Source organism: Lepidochelys olivacea, assembly GCF_965140295.1.
Source record: "Lepidochelys olivacea isolate rLepOli2 genome assembly, chromosome: 9".
NCBI lineage: Eukaryota > Metazoa > Chordata > Testudines > Cheloniidae > Lepidochelys > Lepidochelys olivacea.
In genome coordinates this window covers 98,882,636-98,898,658 of record NC_140419.1, presented here as the reverse complement: position 1 = coordinate 98,898,658, position 16,023 = coordinate 98,882,636, and the positions used below count along the sequence as shown (strand labels likewise).

Genomic DNA, 16,023 nt, shown 5'->3' with positions numbered 1-16,023 from the left:
GCGCTGGGGGGAGGGAGCCAGGCTGGGTGCTGGGCTGGGGGGTGATGGTGCTGGGGGAGGCTGGGCTGGGCACTGGGGGTGATGGTCTTGGGGTCAAGCGACACTGAGTATTAGGGGAGAAGAAGGCTGTCCAGTTAGGGCAGGGGGCCTGGCCCTGGGGGAGCAGGCTGTGCCCTGGTGGGAGGGGAAAGGGTGGCCCTCCTGTGCCCTGGGTCTAAGGCTAGAAGGGCCCATTGCCTCCAGTCTGACCTGCTGCATGACACCAGTCATAGGACTTCCCTGTGTTAATTAATTCCTGCTTCCAGTCCAATAGCTGTGGCTGAACTAGAGCAGACCTTTTGGAAAACCGTCCAGTCTGGATTTAAAAATGTCCAGTGATGGAGAATTCACCACAGCCCTCGGTAAGTTGTTCCAGTGGTTAGGTACCCCCCTCATTGTTAAAAGTTTGCACCTTATTTCCTGTCTGAATTTGGTTAACTTCAACTCCCCGCCATTGGATGGTGTTAGAACTTTGCTAGTCTGAAGAGCCCTCTATCATCACATTTCTCTTCCTCACATAGGCACTTACAGACTGATCATGTAGCCCCTTAACTTTCTCTTTGATAAAGTAAACAGGTCGAGCTCCTTGAATCTATCACAGAAAGGCCTGTTTTCCAATCCTTTAATCGTTTTAGTCTCTGAACGGACACCAATTTATCAACATCATTCTTGAACTGTGATCAGCAGAGCTGGACATGGGATTCCAGTAGTGGTCACACCAGTGCCAAATACAGAGGTAATATAACCTTTCTACTCCTACTCAATGTTCTCTGTTTGTGCATCCAAGGATCACGTCAGCCCTTTTGGTCACAGCGTTGCGCTGGAAGCACACGTTCAACTGATTATCCGTCATGATGACCCCTCAAGTCTTTTTCACAGTCACTGCTTCCCAGAGCCGGGTCCCCCATCCTGTAAGTATGGCCTGAATGCTTCGCACACCCTTACAGTTAGCTGTATTGAAACACATATTGTTTGCCTGCGCTCAGCTTGCCAAGCAATCCAGAGCGATCTGTATCTCTGCCCTTTGTGTCATCTGCAGACTTCATCTGTAATGATTTTGGTTTTTTCTGGGTCATTGATGAAGATGTTAAATAGTGTAGGGCCAAGAACCGATCCCTGTGGGACCTATTAAAAACGCATCCACTCGATGATTACACATGTAAAATTACATTTTAAGATCTATCAGTTAGCCAGGTTATTAACATGTGTTGTTAATTTTGTATTGTTCTAATTTGTTAATCAAGAAGTTATGTGGTGCCTGACAGTAGTCTAAGTTATTACCTAAACTCTATTACCTTTATCAGTCTTGTAATCTCGTCAAAAAATTATATCAAGTTAGTCTGATAGGACCTGTTTTCCATAAAACCATGTTGATTGGCATTACATTACCCTCTTTTAAGTCTCTATTTTGCCTGGGATAGATCTCAGGCTGACAGGCCTATAATTACCCAGGTCATCCCATTTAAATATTGCCTTGATCCAGTCCTATGGAGCTCCTCAGTGTTCCAAAACTTTTTGGAAATCAAAATGTATGGGCCAGGGAGCTCCTCAGCCAGCTCCTTTAAATCTCTTGGATACAACTTATTTGGACTTACTAATTTAAAAATGTTCAACTTTAGTAGCTGCTGTTAACATCATTCTGAGTTACTGTTGCAGTGGAAAGTATTTAATCTTTTTGCGGGTAGGGGTATGATGCCCCAGGGGAAGCAGGAATATGTGATGGGGGGAGGTAAGGCTGTGAATTGGGAGGGATGGAGCCCCAGGGAGGCAGGGCTGTGCGCTGTGGGGCAATGCCCTGGGGAGGAGGCGGGGGGGGTTGTGCCCTTTGGGAGGGGTAATGTGGGGGAGCAGGGCTGCGCGCTGGGCTGTTTGCTGGCATGGACAATGTGTGGTGGGGAGCGGAGCTGTGCCCTGGGTGGGGAGAGGGTTGCCCTGAAGTAGCTGCAGCCAGTATGAGCCAGGCCAAGCCTCCAGATGGGTGGATCGGTCAGAGCCAGAGACTGCCAACCTGGCCCTGTGCCACTCAGTGCTGGGGCTGGGGTGCTGGGTGTGGGGCAGAGGTGTACTGGACACCCCGGAGAGCTGGCAGGAGATGTTGTTCAGTGCTTCCCCCCAGAGAGCTGTGGGGGGCTTGCACTGGGGGGAGCTGGAGGAATTGTGGACTTGGGGCATGCTTTACCCTGGAAAGCTGGGGGTGTACAGTGGGGGGGGTCAGCTTGGGGGTTGTGGGGGGGGAGCTGGGGTGTGTGCATTGAGGGTATAGCTGGGGGGGGCTGTGCATTGGGGGGTGCTGCCTCCTGGAGAGTTTGGGGGATGCATTGGCAGGAGCTGTACCCTGAATTGAGGGAAAGGTGTTGTGCTGAGATGCACCTTGGCTTTCATCCCTACCGTGCCTGGCACAAGGCATTCTCACCAGGGAACGGTGCCTGGGCTGGGCTGCTTCTCGAGCTGGATGCTTTATTCCTTTAATCTCCTTTGAAAAGCCCACCATGGGTGTGCAAACCTTATTCCCAAACTGGGGCCCAGCAAGGGCGGACTGGGCATTTAGTAACAGGGAAGCACTGGTGAGAAATGCGAGCCTTCCGGACCATGCCTACAGGACAGGGCTAGAGCCCATGGGGCAGCAATGGCAGTGTCCCCCATGCCTTAGCCATGATAAGAGAGTACCTAGGCCCCTCAGTCAGCCAACAAGGGGGCGGAGGCCCAGTGAGGTTGGTAACATTTACCTTATCCAGTAGGAAGCAAACTGACATCACGGGCTCATTTCACCTAATGTGCTGTCCAACAGCCACTGGACCGTCTTGAAGCCAGTGGGAGCAAAAAAAAAACAACAACAAAACTGGCTTCAAGACTGAGCTTGATAAGTTTTTGGAGGGGATAGTATGATGAGACTGTCTACAATGGCATGTTGCCGATGTGCGACTGCTTTCAGCAAATATCCCAATCAGTCAGTGATGGGAGGCTAGATAGGGTGGGCTCTGAGTTACTACAGAGAATTCTTTCCCAGGTGCCTGGCTGATGGGTCTTGCCCACATGCTCAGGGTCTAATTGATGGCCATATTTGGGGTCAGGAAGGAATTTTGCCCCGGGTCAGATGGGCAAAGACCCTGGGGGTTTTTCACCTTCTTCTGCAGCATGGGGCGCAGTTCGCTTGCAAGTTTAAACTAGAGTAAATAGAGAGGGTGAGAAAACCTGGATTTGTGCTGGAAATGGCCCACCTGATGATCACTTTAGATAAGCTATTACCAGCAGGACAGTGGGGTGGGAAGAGGTATTGTTTCATATTCTCTGTGTATATATAAAGTCTGCTGCAGTTTCCACGGTATGCATCCGATGAAGTGGGCTGTAGCTCACGAAAGCTCATGCTCAAATAAATTGGTTAGTCTCTAAGGTGCCACAAGTACTCCTTTTCTTTTTGCGAATACAGACTAACACGGCTGTTACTCTGAAACCAGTGAAATCTCTGTAACTTGAAGTCTTTAAATCATGGTTTGAGGACTTCAGTAACTCAGCCAGAGGTTAGGGGTCAGGAGTGGGTGTCTGAAGTTCTGTGGCCTGCAATGTGCAGGAGATCAGACTAGATGATTATGCTGGTCTCTTCTGACCTTAAAGTCTATGAGCTTGTTACTGTGAACTTTGGCTATATTCACATCAGCTCCCTAGAGATGAAAACACCATATCCCACCATTACTAACCACCAGAGCTATCCAGTTCGCCTGGTACATTTTAAAAAGATGGCACATCAAGCATTTTCGTTTCAGAACGACACCTTGGGTGGTGGTATTCTGAGTGGGTGAGGGGATAGTAGAAATAAATTTTCTGTGTATTCCATAAACAAAACCCAACCTTAATTCCTTTTACGTGTAGTCTCAGTGTGGCATATACCTACTGTAAACTTTGAAGAGCAAGAAAATGCCAAGTTATATGACACCTCTTAACCAGAGCCACAGGTGCACCGAACATGCTCTGCAGGCAGTACCAGATTGCATAGCTTCACGAGGAATTCCCTTCCACCTCCAGCAGATGATCAAGCCCTCTTCACACAACACACTGATCTCACTTGCATGATGGCAGAACCTTAATGACAACCTCAGCAACATTAGCAAATACTTAGCACTGACATATGTGCACCATAGGTTTTGTGCTGTGCCATGTGATCCTGACGGGAGCAAGCGGTAGTAATTAAAGTTTTTTATCTGATACTGTGAAGGAGGTAAATGTGTTTGGATGTCGTGTTTCTCTGTTTCTTGGCAGCAAATGGAAGTTCTTTATAAAGAAGTGGAGTCCGTCACTGGAGTCCATGAAAACTGCTGTGTGGGAGTTGGGGTATCTCATAACTTGGCATTTCTTGAATTTTTTTCAGGGTTTGTGTTGTGGCGGAAGGATTTTATGCTTCATTCTAAATGACAATTTTATTTATTGGGTTTCCTGGGATTTTAGTATGGCAAGTGTACAAGGAGTCGTCAACTCCAAGACCAGAAGGAAACACTGTAATCATCTAGTCTGACCTCCTGTATAGCAGAAGCCAGAGAACTTCCTCAAAATAATTCCTAGAGCAGCTCTTTTAGAAAAACATCCAATCTTGATTTAAAAATTGCCAGTGATGGAAAATCTACTACAACCCTTGGTAAATTGTTTCCCTTATTATTAAAAAATGTATGCCTTATTTCTAGTCGAAATTTGTCTAGCTTCAGCTCCCAGCAATTGGATTGTGTTGTACCTTTCTCTGCTAGACTGAAGAGACCATTCTTAATTTTTTGTTCTCCATGTAAGTCCTCATAAATTGTAATCAAGTCACCCCTTAGCCTTCTCTTTTTCAAGCTCAATGGATTGATCTCCTTGAGTCGAGGATATGGAGATCCCCAGACTTCAAGGGATATGGTGAAAACCAGGATGTTTGTGGTGGCTAATTGGGAAATGGAATTGGTGAGTCTATCTCTGCTCTTTCTCCTTGCAATGGTGTCTACATTCCTAGGTTAAGGGGAAGAGTCTGTCAAGCACCATATCTGCTTCCCTGGGTCAGCCACAGCTTCCCCTGGGTCAGCCACAGCTTCTCACAGCCCAGAAGCCTCAGTGAATAAACAAATAGCTGCACACCAAAAAATTACATGAAACTAATGTAAAGATTGCAGAGTGTTTGAAAACTCAGAAGTTATTATATTAAAATAAAGTTAAGGTTGGCTGTGTAGCCTTAACTCTGCCCACTTATGTGTCTGCTTTACAGCACAGCCAGTTTTGATATGATCGTATGCTGTTTTCCCCCCACAGGACCTTTGCCTTACTAAGTGCACAGGGATGGATGGTGCTTAGTGAATGAGTGCATTCAATATTGATTTGTTTTATTCTTGTCATTCAGTGTGTGGTCCTGTGCTTCATTTACAGACCAAACCCTGCCCTGAATAAGGGGTTTTTTTTCATCAGCATTGTACCTGAATGCCTCCTAGCCCTCCTTCCCCCTACCTGTGAGCTCAGGAAATATTATTGTCCCCACTTTGCAAATGGGCCGCAGAGGCACAGAGAGACTTTCCCGAGGTCATGTAGCAAGTCTGTGGCAGAGCCAGGAATTGCAGCCAGCTCCATACCCCAACACATGCACACTCTGGGCTGGGGGCCTGATCCAAAGCTGACTGAAGTCAAAGGGAGTCTTGAGAGTGGGAATGAAAGAGTAACAATGAAGGCAGGGTGTCAAGAACTGGGAGATAAGTACCATCTGGGAGGCACAGAATGTCAGTTTCTGGGAGACCTAGTAGGCAGAGGGAGATTGAAGGGGGCAGAGAGAAACCTGGAGACTTTGGAGGACCAAGTAAAAGGTGAGGTATTTGGGTGCGTGATTTTTGAGGCGGGATGACTGGGCTTTGGGGACTGAAGGAGCAGAGATCTAGGGGAGACTGTGGAATTTGAGGGGAAGGGAGCCTAAGGAATAGAGAGGCTAGGAGGGAATTTATGTTTCTGGGAGCCCCATGGTAAAGAAGATGTCTCCAAATGGTTAATGTCTTTCAAAGGGGGTTGTTACATACAGACTGGGAAAGCCTGAAGGAGCTTCTAATCTAGTGGTTAGAGCAGTTTTCCTGGGTTCTCAAGCACTGGGCTTTGCCACTGGCTTCTCAAGTGACCTTGGGCACATCACTTAATCTCTCCAAAGCCTTTTCCCCATATGCCATGGGAAGAAGGTAGACAGAGCTGCTTTGAGGCATTTATTAATTATATGTACACAATACTTTTCACTTTTATAGTGCCTTTCATCTGAGGATCCCAAAGCACTCTACAGACATTGGGGCCAATTCTGTGAGGCCCCATTAAGTGGGAGGAAGAATGGGGCTTGTAGTTAGAACAAAGGATGGGAAGTCAGAAATCCTGGATTCTACTTGCAACTCTGCCACAGACTTCCTGTGTGAGCTACTGAAGTCTTTCTGTTGACTTCAGTGAGACTTCACTGGATCCCCTAAGCTCTCTGCTGCAGTTTTTACTGATGTAAAATGGGAATTATACCAACCTGCCGCCCAACTGAGCGGTGAAACTAAACATATTACATTTTGCAAAGTGCTTTCAAATCCTCTGCTAGACAACATCATATAAGGGCAAAGCATTTTTTTTTTTTTTTTGCAACTACAAAAACTGATAACAGCAGTGAAAATGGAAAAAGTCTCCCTGCTAAAGGGTATTACAGTTCTGTGCTTTTTCTACTCAAGATCTAGTAACAGGCGGACCACTGCTGCTTTTTGTTTAGAACTCTTTTTTTCCTCTTGAAAGAAATGCAATCGCTACCAAGAATTCTGGTGGGACTACTTTAAACCAATAATGTTTTTCTTATTGGGTGTGTACTATTATTTTCTTAATTATTTCTGGATTTCTGCCTGTTACACCCGGAGTTTTCTGATACAAACTTTTTTATTAAGTTAATAGCAAGAATTATCCCTTTAAAAAAGAGTCTGTACATCCCATAAGCTAAAACATGATACATTTTGTCAACAATTACACCTCTTCATTGAGGCATCTTATACTCTTTTTTTTGTTTTTAAATTACTATCGTTTACTACTACTTGTCTTCACTAACAAACAACCCTTTGGTGTCAGTGTAAAATAATTGGTGATTTTCAGCTTCAAAATCCCTGATCTTATCACTGGCATTTATTGGGGGAGAGGGTCTCAACAGAAATGTGCAGGGACTGAATGAGCAGGGAGATTAAACTACATTGGCAGGGGAAGCTGTCCTGGAATTATCTGTACTGTACCCATTCAGTGGAAGAATAGAGGATTTCAGTTTATAGGGTTGTCAATCCAGCACCCTTTGCAAGTACTAACATTTGTTAAAACACACACACAGACCCATTGGGACATCAAATATAAATGTCAGCATTTCATATGTAATGGTATCGTGGGAGGCTCCTGCACGTGTGGTCAGCTGGGTGCGCCATCTATATTGAGGGCTAAAAAGCAGCAGTGAGAGCCCTGAAAGGCACTGGTTTAACATCAGCAAAAGAGTTTGCCAAGCTTGACTCGTGTCACCGTGTTATGATTTTGCTTTGTAAGGGGAGAATACTCCTGGGGATAAAGGACTCGGCACATGGTATTCACAGAGAGACTGCAGGATGAATACTGTTAGCAGAAGAAAGAGGGAAATGTCTGAAACGATATTTTTCAAGTGGATGCTCTATGAGTGTTGACCTAAAGCAAAGAGAATAGCTACAGATTGCTCAAGCTGAAAAAAATCCAAAATACCAAGGAAAAATATTAACCTCTCCCCTGGCCCATCGCCCCAAGCACACCTGTTTGGGCTTTGATTTGTTGCTCTGGGATGGACTGATTTGACTGTTCTGTGGATGGTGAGAAAGCTCAATTGCTTCTCCTATCCTTGTGGGAAGACTGTTGGCACCTCGCAGTTTCTCATTCGGTTAAAGTTGAAAATGTAGCACAAGACTTGCTGGTTTTTCCTACCCTGGAGAATACAAATCGACCCAGGCTATTGCTTAGTTCCCCGCATTCAGCACCCCTCCCTTTACAAACACTGTCTGCAGCTCAGACGACACTTCCATGAGTGACAGGGTTGTTCCAGTCTTTTGTCCTTCCGTTCAATGTAGCTTGCTCCATCTCTCTTAACAGCTGGCACCTGGAACACGCTGAAACCAGAGCCTTCTGCCAACTGGGCATTTAAAGAGGAAAAAATTCGGGCAATACATGACTGTATGGGAACCATTCTGGTGTCGGTTACACAGGTGTAAAGAACTGAACAGGTGTAGAGGTGCAGGCGGCGGCGATCTGGCCCATCAGGTGCTAGAGGAACAGGGTCTGTAAGCTCTTTAGTTCTTTTTGTTCTGTTTGTACAGCACCTAGTACAATGAGGTTGTGGTTCATGATTGTGGTCCTGGGCGTTCTATAATAAATGATAGGTCTAAAATATAGTTTCAAACACACTTTTTGCATGCCCGCTGGGCATGGGAGTTTAACTGAAGCCTAGGTCTTGAATAAAATAATCTTTATTTATGTATAACATAATATTGTGATATCCATCTGCCATCTTTATAAATGTAACTGTGGTTATCCAATAAATGTCGTGGCATTAGTTTATAGTCTAGAAGTGACCAGCCTGTATGAAATTTTGTATGCCAGACTAATTTCTGAAGTAACGGTATAAGTTTTCTTGTGTGTTTGTTAGGTGGCTACATTTGCAGCACTACCAATTTCTGGAATTCCTGATCTCAAGCAGCGCTAAGTTGAAGTGCTGCTGTCTCCTGGAAAAGTGTATGAAACTTTCCTTTTTTAAGGCATTATTTTATTTCGCCAGCGAGTCAATGTGTCAGCCCAGAGTGGGTGTATGTTTTCTATCAGCGGGTGGGAAAAGGACAAGGCAAAACTCTTTGTGACTTTATTTCACCTGTGAAGGTTGCTGAGGATGGAACAGGTGATAATGGAGGGACCAGTGACCATGAAGACAAATATCACTTCTGCCGGGTAGCTGGGTGGATTTTTGAAATAGGCAGTCTGCTAGTACAGCACAGCTATCCTGCCCTCTAATGACAATATCTCTCTGTGAGGAGGGGAATTCTTGTGTCCGCTCTCTGGCCTCTCAGTTCCTGACTTTTACCCAGGATGCTGTGGCTAGTTCAGTCCCTTTTATTCAGTTTTTGAGCTCTTAATTAAAAGGTGGGCCCAATGAACACATTCCCAAACTAGATCCCAGCATTGTGCTGGGGACACATTTGCATGAAAAACTGGATCTTTGCTTCTTGAGAGTTCATCCTTATTCCTGCTCCTTATTCCTTGTCTGAAGTGATGACCCTTTGCTGGCTGTGACATCAGAATTGATGGCTGGAGAAATGATTGATTTCACAGGCTAAGGATTATGACCTGCAATGGTGGGGAGGAAAAGTGGCTGAGCAGATGCCTGAAGGAGGCAGGGGGGATGGATGGCTTTGCCAATAAAGGTAGAAGGAGCAAACTTGTGAATATATAGCTCTCTTTGCATAAGCAAAATTTCCAGTCTTCAACAGGAGCTTTGCCTGAGTAAGTGCAGAGAAGCTGAAAGTTTTGCAGCTGAAATGTTTTTCAGGTTTGCCATATCAATTGGTTGTTTGGTTTTGTTCGGGTTTTTTTTTCAATGCAGCAATTCTTGGTTCCCAGGATGTAGAGGGGAGGCGGGTTGTTTTGTTTGCATTACCCCCACATAGACCAGTAAAATTGTGCCCATCCTGGACACCCAGCTTTTTGTTGCCTCTTATATGGTAGCTAGCTCTTGGCCTTGCAAGAGCCTGATCCAAGTATTGTTTTCATGTTCTTTGCAGGCCTCCTTCAAAGTTATAGTCCTCTGACTGGTGGCTTTTTGCACCTGCCTCAACATCTTACAGTATTTCACTTTTGTACATTGTGTAGAGGTCTCAGCCTTTGGGTTTCATGCATTGTTATTACTTGTAAAGGTCTTGTTTGTTAATCTGAGTGCAGAAGCTGGGTGTGGTCGCAGTGCAGACCTTTTTTGGCCACATCCGCTTCCCTCTCAAGGCTCAATGAATTCTGGACAGGGATTTCATTACCCGGCTGCACAATCTGCCAACACAACCTTGTCATTGCAATTGGTCACACATATTTTATATGTGTTCTATATTTCACTGAAGTCGCATTTCCCAGGCAACCCTAGAAGTGGTTGCGTTTCAGTGTCCCTACACTAAGATGTGCTTTGAGTTCTACATGTAAAATAGAAAGGGGCTTGAGCCAAGAATAGAGACCTAACTAGAGCTGGTCAAATTTTTTCTGTAAAAGGTCTGTTTTAATAGAAGATAGCTATTTTACTGAAAAAAAAAATCCAGGTGAAATGTCCATTTTTTAATTAATCGGGGGTAAATAATTAATTTTTTTGGCCACACACAAAAAAACCATGGTCGATTTGGGGGGGGTTTCAGTAAAACCCACAAATTTGGTTTTACTGAAATTTTCTGCCTGACTGGCTGAAACTTGTGGTTGCGTAAAACTGAATTTTTGGAGGAGTTTTGATTTAAAAAAACACACACAAGTAATTCATAGAAATTGTTTTCATCTTCTTCAAACATTTTCAGAGGGTGGAGGGAAAGAGAGGGAAACCCCCATTTCCTAAGTAGCGTTAGACCCAACCCCTTTAGAAGTTTGCATACAAGCCTGGGCCTCTCTGGAGTCCCTGATCTGAACAACTTCTGAAATCTGTGTGAGTTTGGATCTGCCAGTGTACATGTTAACATCATGTTCATCCCATTAGTATCTGTCTGCCTGGCTCCAGCTATCAAGTTTTCACTTTAGGTTCATCTCTCGTATAATACTGACATAGGGAAACATTTAGTAAAATTGAGAGTTCACCATGAAAATTTCCCTCGTTTAGTACCCAGAGGCTTAGTAGATTCCAGATCATCAACCAAGGCAGAGTCAGGGATCATGCTTTCACCTGCTGTGCTCAGTTCTAGTGTGGTGGGTACTTCCCCATGGAAGCCTCTCTTTGTATTGAGGACCAGTCTGAGAGAAGGAAACTATTGTACCATTCGTATGGACTGCATCACTGTCTCCTTTTACCCATCCGTGGAGTAATAGGACCAAGTTTTCTAAGAGGTAACAGGAGCTAAGATGTAGTGAGCATTCAGGGGGCAGACGTTGAATGTGATGGCACCTGTGCATGTCTCATTTGCTTCCCAGTGAGGCCAGATAAAAGGTGAGGAATCTGCCATTGGCTCATGCTCCCACTGAAATTGGTGGCAAAACATGCCCATTGGCTTTAAGGCCCAGTTCCCAACATACTAGAGCATTCAATCGGCACAGAGGCAGTGACAGGCCCTCTTTCGTGCGTGAAGGGGGGCAGAGCAGGGAAGTCAGCAAAGGAGTGGGACAGAAGAAGAGAGCAAAGCCAGGGAAGGAAGGGGGAAAGAACGTGCAGAGGAGGAAACGGGGAAAGGGAACTGGAACTGCGGAGGGAGTGGGGTTAGGGTTGGAAAGGAAAGGAAATGGGTGGGGAGATGAGGCAGATGAAGAACTGCAAAGAAGAGGGGGGAGCTGCAAGAAAGGGGAGAGAGGGAGAAGGCAGGGACCAAACTCAACACAAAGAACAAATGTAAGAATTTAATAGAGAACAAACCCTGCAAAAATGCAGAGCAGAGAGCAAGATGGCCATGGGCTAGGATGGCTATGGCAATGCTGATGGGGCCAAGGGGGGGGCACGGTTATGGGCAGGTGGAGGTCTGTCACAAGTGGAGGGACTTTAACCTCCCAATAGCTGGGAATCACATCCTGTGAGCTTAAACTGAGTCTGTGGAGGAGAGCGTTGCAGCATCTAGTGGGAGGGAGGAGAAAGGAGGAAGTGCTACTGAGTGAGCTGAGATATGAAAGTACCTCTGAGGTTTAGAGCCAGTTTGAGACAGGGGACAGTGGCAGGATACAAAAAACAGAGCGGAGGGGGAGGGGAAGGAGGCTCACGCTTCAAGGTCACAGAGAAAAGGGCTAGAGCATTTTATACTTTGTTTTCTTTGCAGCACAAAGCAGAAGTCAGCCTGCAGTTCTCCTCAGGGTAAACAGCAGCACAATCTCACTGAGCATGGAAATCTGTTCTGGCTTTTGTCCTAATGCAAACAGTCCTCACCTAATACTTGAGTTCATTTGTTTTTGTCTCAGGTAAATGCAGAATGTCGAGTTATTCAGTGCTTCCAAAGGAGAAGATAGTTCATGGAATAACAAGGCATAAGTCAATAGTTTGGTGAGGTGAGCACAGGAGTGCAGTGTGGCTGGAGGTCAGTTTTACTTTGTTGGAATAAATCAGCTGCTGCTACTGAAAGCAAACAGGGAACTGATTAAGAGCCAAATTTTGCTGTTCTAATTTGGTCAATGCTCCCTCTCCCCCCCCCCCAACCGATTGGTCGCGTAGTGGTACCCAACACTTTTGAGTTGGATTTCCCTTCCCGCTCTCCCAATTTCTGACAAATATACAGGATCTGGCCAAATTCCAGAAACTATTTTTAAAAATAATCTCTCTCAATAGATAGCATGTGATGTCTGGGGGTGGGGGGGGGGAAGCAATTCAAACTGAACAACTTCCATCGTTTTGCTGGATGTTTGTTCTTTCAACTGAACAAATCCACAACAAGCAAGTCAAACACTCCACTCTGTAAGGAGTCTGAGCATCAGGGAAACAGAATTACTCATGAATATGATTTTTGCCCAGCAATTAATGTGGAGGGGAACAAGCTGCATGTGTGTGAACTGAAATGTTCTATTTCTGTGTGAACTGGATTCCTTTTACAAACCTAAACCCCCAAAGCTGACAACAAGCAAGGAAAATTACACTCAAGAGCACAGTGTGCACAGGAGGGAACCAGAAATATGGTGGCCTCTAGGGGCCACTCTCCTGGATCAGGACCCCACTGCTCTAGATGTTGAACAGACACAGAACAGAAAGACAGTCCCTGCCCCAAAGAGTTTACAGTCAAAGTGGAAGATGAGAGACCACAAGTGAATACGACAAACAGGGGAGCACAAGGAAACAGACACTGCTGGTCAGCATGATAAGCAGCCATCCCAGCCCACCAGCTTCCTGAGCCCTGTAGGCATTGTGACAGCTGGAGTGAGGAGGAGGTCAGGGGACAGTCTGTGTTATGCTCTGTCTGAATTGACCAAGTAGTGCCCTAAACAATGGGCTCAATCTTACGCCATTGAGGCCACGGGTTGTCAGCGCTGGCAGCAGTGGGGGCGGGATGGGACCTCTCCTGAGTTTACTGGGTGGGACTGCAGTAGAGAGGAGAATGACTGCATGTTTCAGTGTGAAGCTGCTCACTTCCTTAACAGTTAAAAGGAAAATTACTGCATGGGAAGAGTTCTTAGCACAGCAGTTTTAAGAACCAACCAGTTTCCTATTTGAGGCCAAACTGTAAGTCAAAGAGAGAAGGCATCCACCTCCTGCGATAGTTACCAGTCCCTTCCTGTAGCCTCATCTTAGGTGAGATCACCCCTCTGCAGTGAGCCTCTTGTGCATGATGGGCCATATCCTCACCTGGTGTAAATTAGCGTGGCTCCACCGTCTTCAGCAGAGCTATGTAGATATGCAGCAGGCGCACAAAGGAGCTGCAGTGTGCCCGTTCCGCAGAGTTGGGGGGTAGCAGCTGGCCTCTCTTCTTGCCAAATCATTCATAAAAGGCCCAGCAAGAATTCTGCAAGGGAGTTTTTTATCCTGGTACTATCCCTTTAAACAACACAGAAACATGGTTAAAACTACAGTAGAGAAGTGTAAAAAGAAATATACACAGAAACCTCACGTTCTCTCCCCTTGAGGCTCCAGCCCAGACAAATCTAATCACTTCAAAAACTCAAGCATATGTCTTTGGCAAAGCTGAAACAAGGACAGGCCAGCAGAATGACTGTGGATTAAAGTCTAGAAACTGGAGGCCACTTTCAGCCTTACTTTTGAGAGACAGCTGGACAGAATGAAGAGATTCTCTAATACACTAGTCCTACTATTCTAATTGTGAAGCTGCTATGACTTATTACACTCAAAATGTACATTATTTATGCAGTATGTGATAACTTGATCTACCCTTATAATTTTTGCAGTGTCAATTCAGTCTCGTATATTTCTCCAAAGCCTGTAGTTTTAAAACCTTTTTGTGTGTGTGTGTGTTTTGCTACCACAACTTACAAGTTGTAGTTAATATGGGAGCCTGTCAGAAATACAGTACGATAAGCATGTGTATTTAAAATATTCTCTACTGGCAAAGCAAAATACCATTATAGTATGATGTTTAATAAGGTATTGTTGATAAGACAGAAATATCTGCAATACAAATCAACATGTATATTAGACCTTTGCAAACTTCCATATTATGCTGATGTAGGAAAGTAGCTACATATTTTCACTTAATATTTTTTGTAGCACATTCCTGGCCCAGCCCAAAGGTTCTTACTATAGACCATGCAATATTAGACTATGTTATACAACAGGGCACATGTTGTGCATTTCATGACAATTGCCCCATGGGAGGCTCTGAGGCAGCATGGTGAGAGGTGCCTTAGATAGATAAACAATGGCTGAGTTTGCTGCACTCTTTGCAGGTAAGAAGTAGGCTCCAGACCTTGTACCTGGAAGAGCCATTAGTTGACGTGGGATTCATAATGTGGTGGGATGACTGAGCAGCAATTAAGCAGCAAGGATCAGCAGGAGCAAATCTCTATTAGCATAAATCAACATGAGTTGCCCTAACGAAAGGATTCCAAAACCGAGGTGGGCTCAGACCCTGGCTGTGGAGCTCTGATATGCTCTCTCTAGAGCATCTGCACAAGAGGAGGGCAAGGTGAAGCTGGAGTGCTGGGGACTAGGTCCTGTCCTTGCTCACTTTCACCCTGATGAGTTCAGCTCAGTTTCTGCCAAAGATGCCCCTGGTTTTCTGGGTTCGCTGAGCTACACCCCTTTGAGAAGGGCAGTATACTGTCTGCTCTCCTTCCAGCTGTGCTGCTTGGTTTGTGGAATGCCAGCCAGAGCAACGGCTGCCTCTTCCCACGCCTTTTGAGCCTGCCATGTGGAGCAGGGAAGCTCCTTCAGGCACTGTTCACCTAAACGCCTAGGCACACACAAAAGCTGAGCTTGAGACTAGCAAAAACAACTCAGAAATACAGCCACCCACTCTCCGTTAATTTCAGGTGGCAAAATCCTCTAGTCAGTTCAACCTCAGCCCTGCCCCCACAAGCTTGCAATTTGCCCCTGGGCACCATCTGTCCTCTGGGGAGTTCATCTTCACACCTCACATTAGCACGTGATTGGACCTTTGCAGTGGCAGCCTTTAAGGCCTGGAATTTTACTCCTCCCTGACATGGTTTCAGTCATTGGCTCAGTCTTCCTAACCCTAAGCTACCACTTCTAATTGCTTGCTTACTGTTCCTTGGTTAACCGTTGCATGTTTTTATTTTGATGGTATCTTTCATTGCACTCTGTAAGCTCTCACTATTGGATCGTGCTTCAAGCACCTTGTAGCAGAGGTGCGCTGTAGAAATAAAGGCTTTCAAAGCCACCCATCAGGGCAGGGAATCAGGTGCCCAAATCCAGTAGGGGGAACCTTTGTAAATCTCTGGCAAACGGTATTTCTATGACTTAATCCCTGCAAATCCTTTTGTTTGTTCAGCCAGTTCAGGAAAACAGTGGCCCTAGTAGAAATACAACTGGTATAAAGGTGAGGTTTTCAAAGCAGCCTAAGGGAGGTAGGGGTAGACCTTTAAAAAGTGCCTAAGTGCCACTGGCTTTTGATGAGACTTAGCAGCCTAAGTCATTGCCACCTTTGAAAATTGTACTCCAAGTGCCCACTGATATTTTTTGAAATGGGATTTGGGTCCTTAACTCCCTTAACTCCCTTTCAGTGTGCCAATGAAAACCCTAAAGCATAATTTTTCATTTGCAACTTAAGTTTTCCTGGAGAGAACCACTTCTATAACAAACCAGTTTGCTGAGCTGCCCTGCTCAAGCAAGTCCATAATCTGGGAGGACTGGAGGCCAGAAGCCAA

General features: G+C 45.4%; 1 protein-coding gene across 7 annotated transcripts in view; it reads left to right on the top strand.

The window, feature by feature from the left end:
• The first annotated feature begins 82 nt into the window (after positions 1-82).
• Positions 83-16,023, top strand: part of LOC311526839 (uncharacterized protein) — a 119,071-nt gene continuing 103,130 nt past the window's right edge. For 4 of the 7 annotated variants that reach the window (XR_014713169.1, XR_014713170.1, XM_084640305.1 and 1 more), the window contains exons 1-2: positions 83-401; positions 827-950. The gene's annotated coding sequence lies outside the window, so the exon portion shown is untranslated. Of the gene's footprint in view, positions 402-826; positions 951-3,906; positions 4,463-4,860; positions 4,966-8,139; positions 8,645-16,023 lie in introns of those variants that run through there. The other 3 variants (XR_014713172.1, XR_014713171.1, XR_014713173.1) reach the window with 3 other exon arrangements.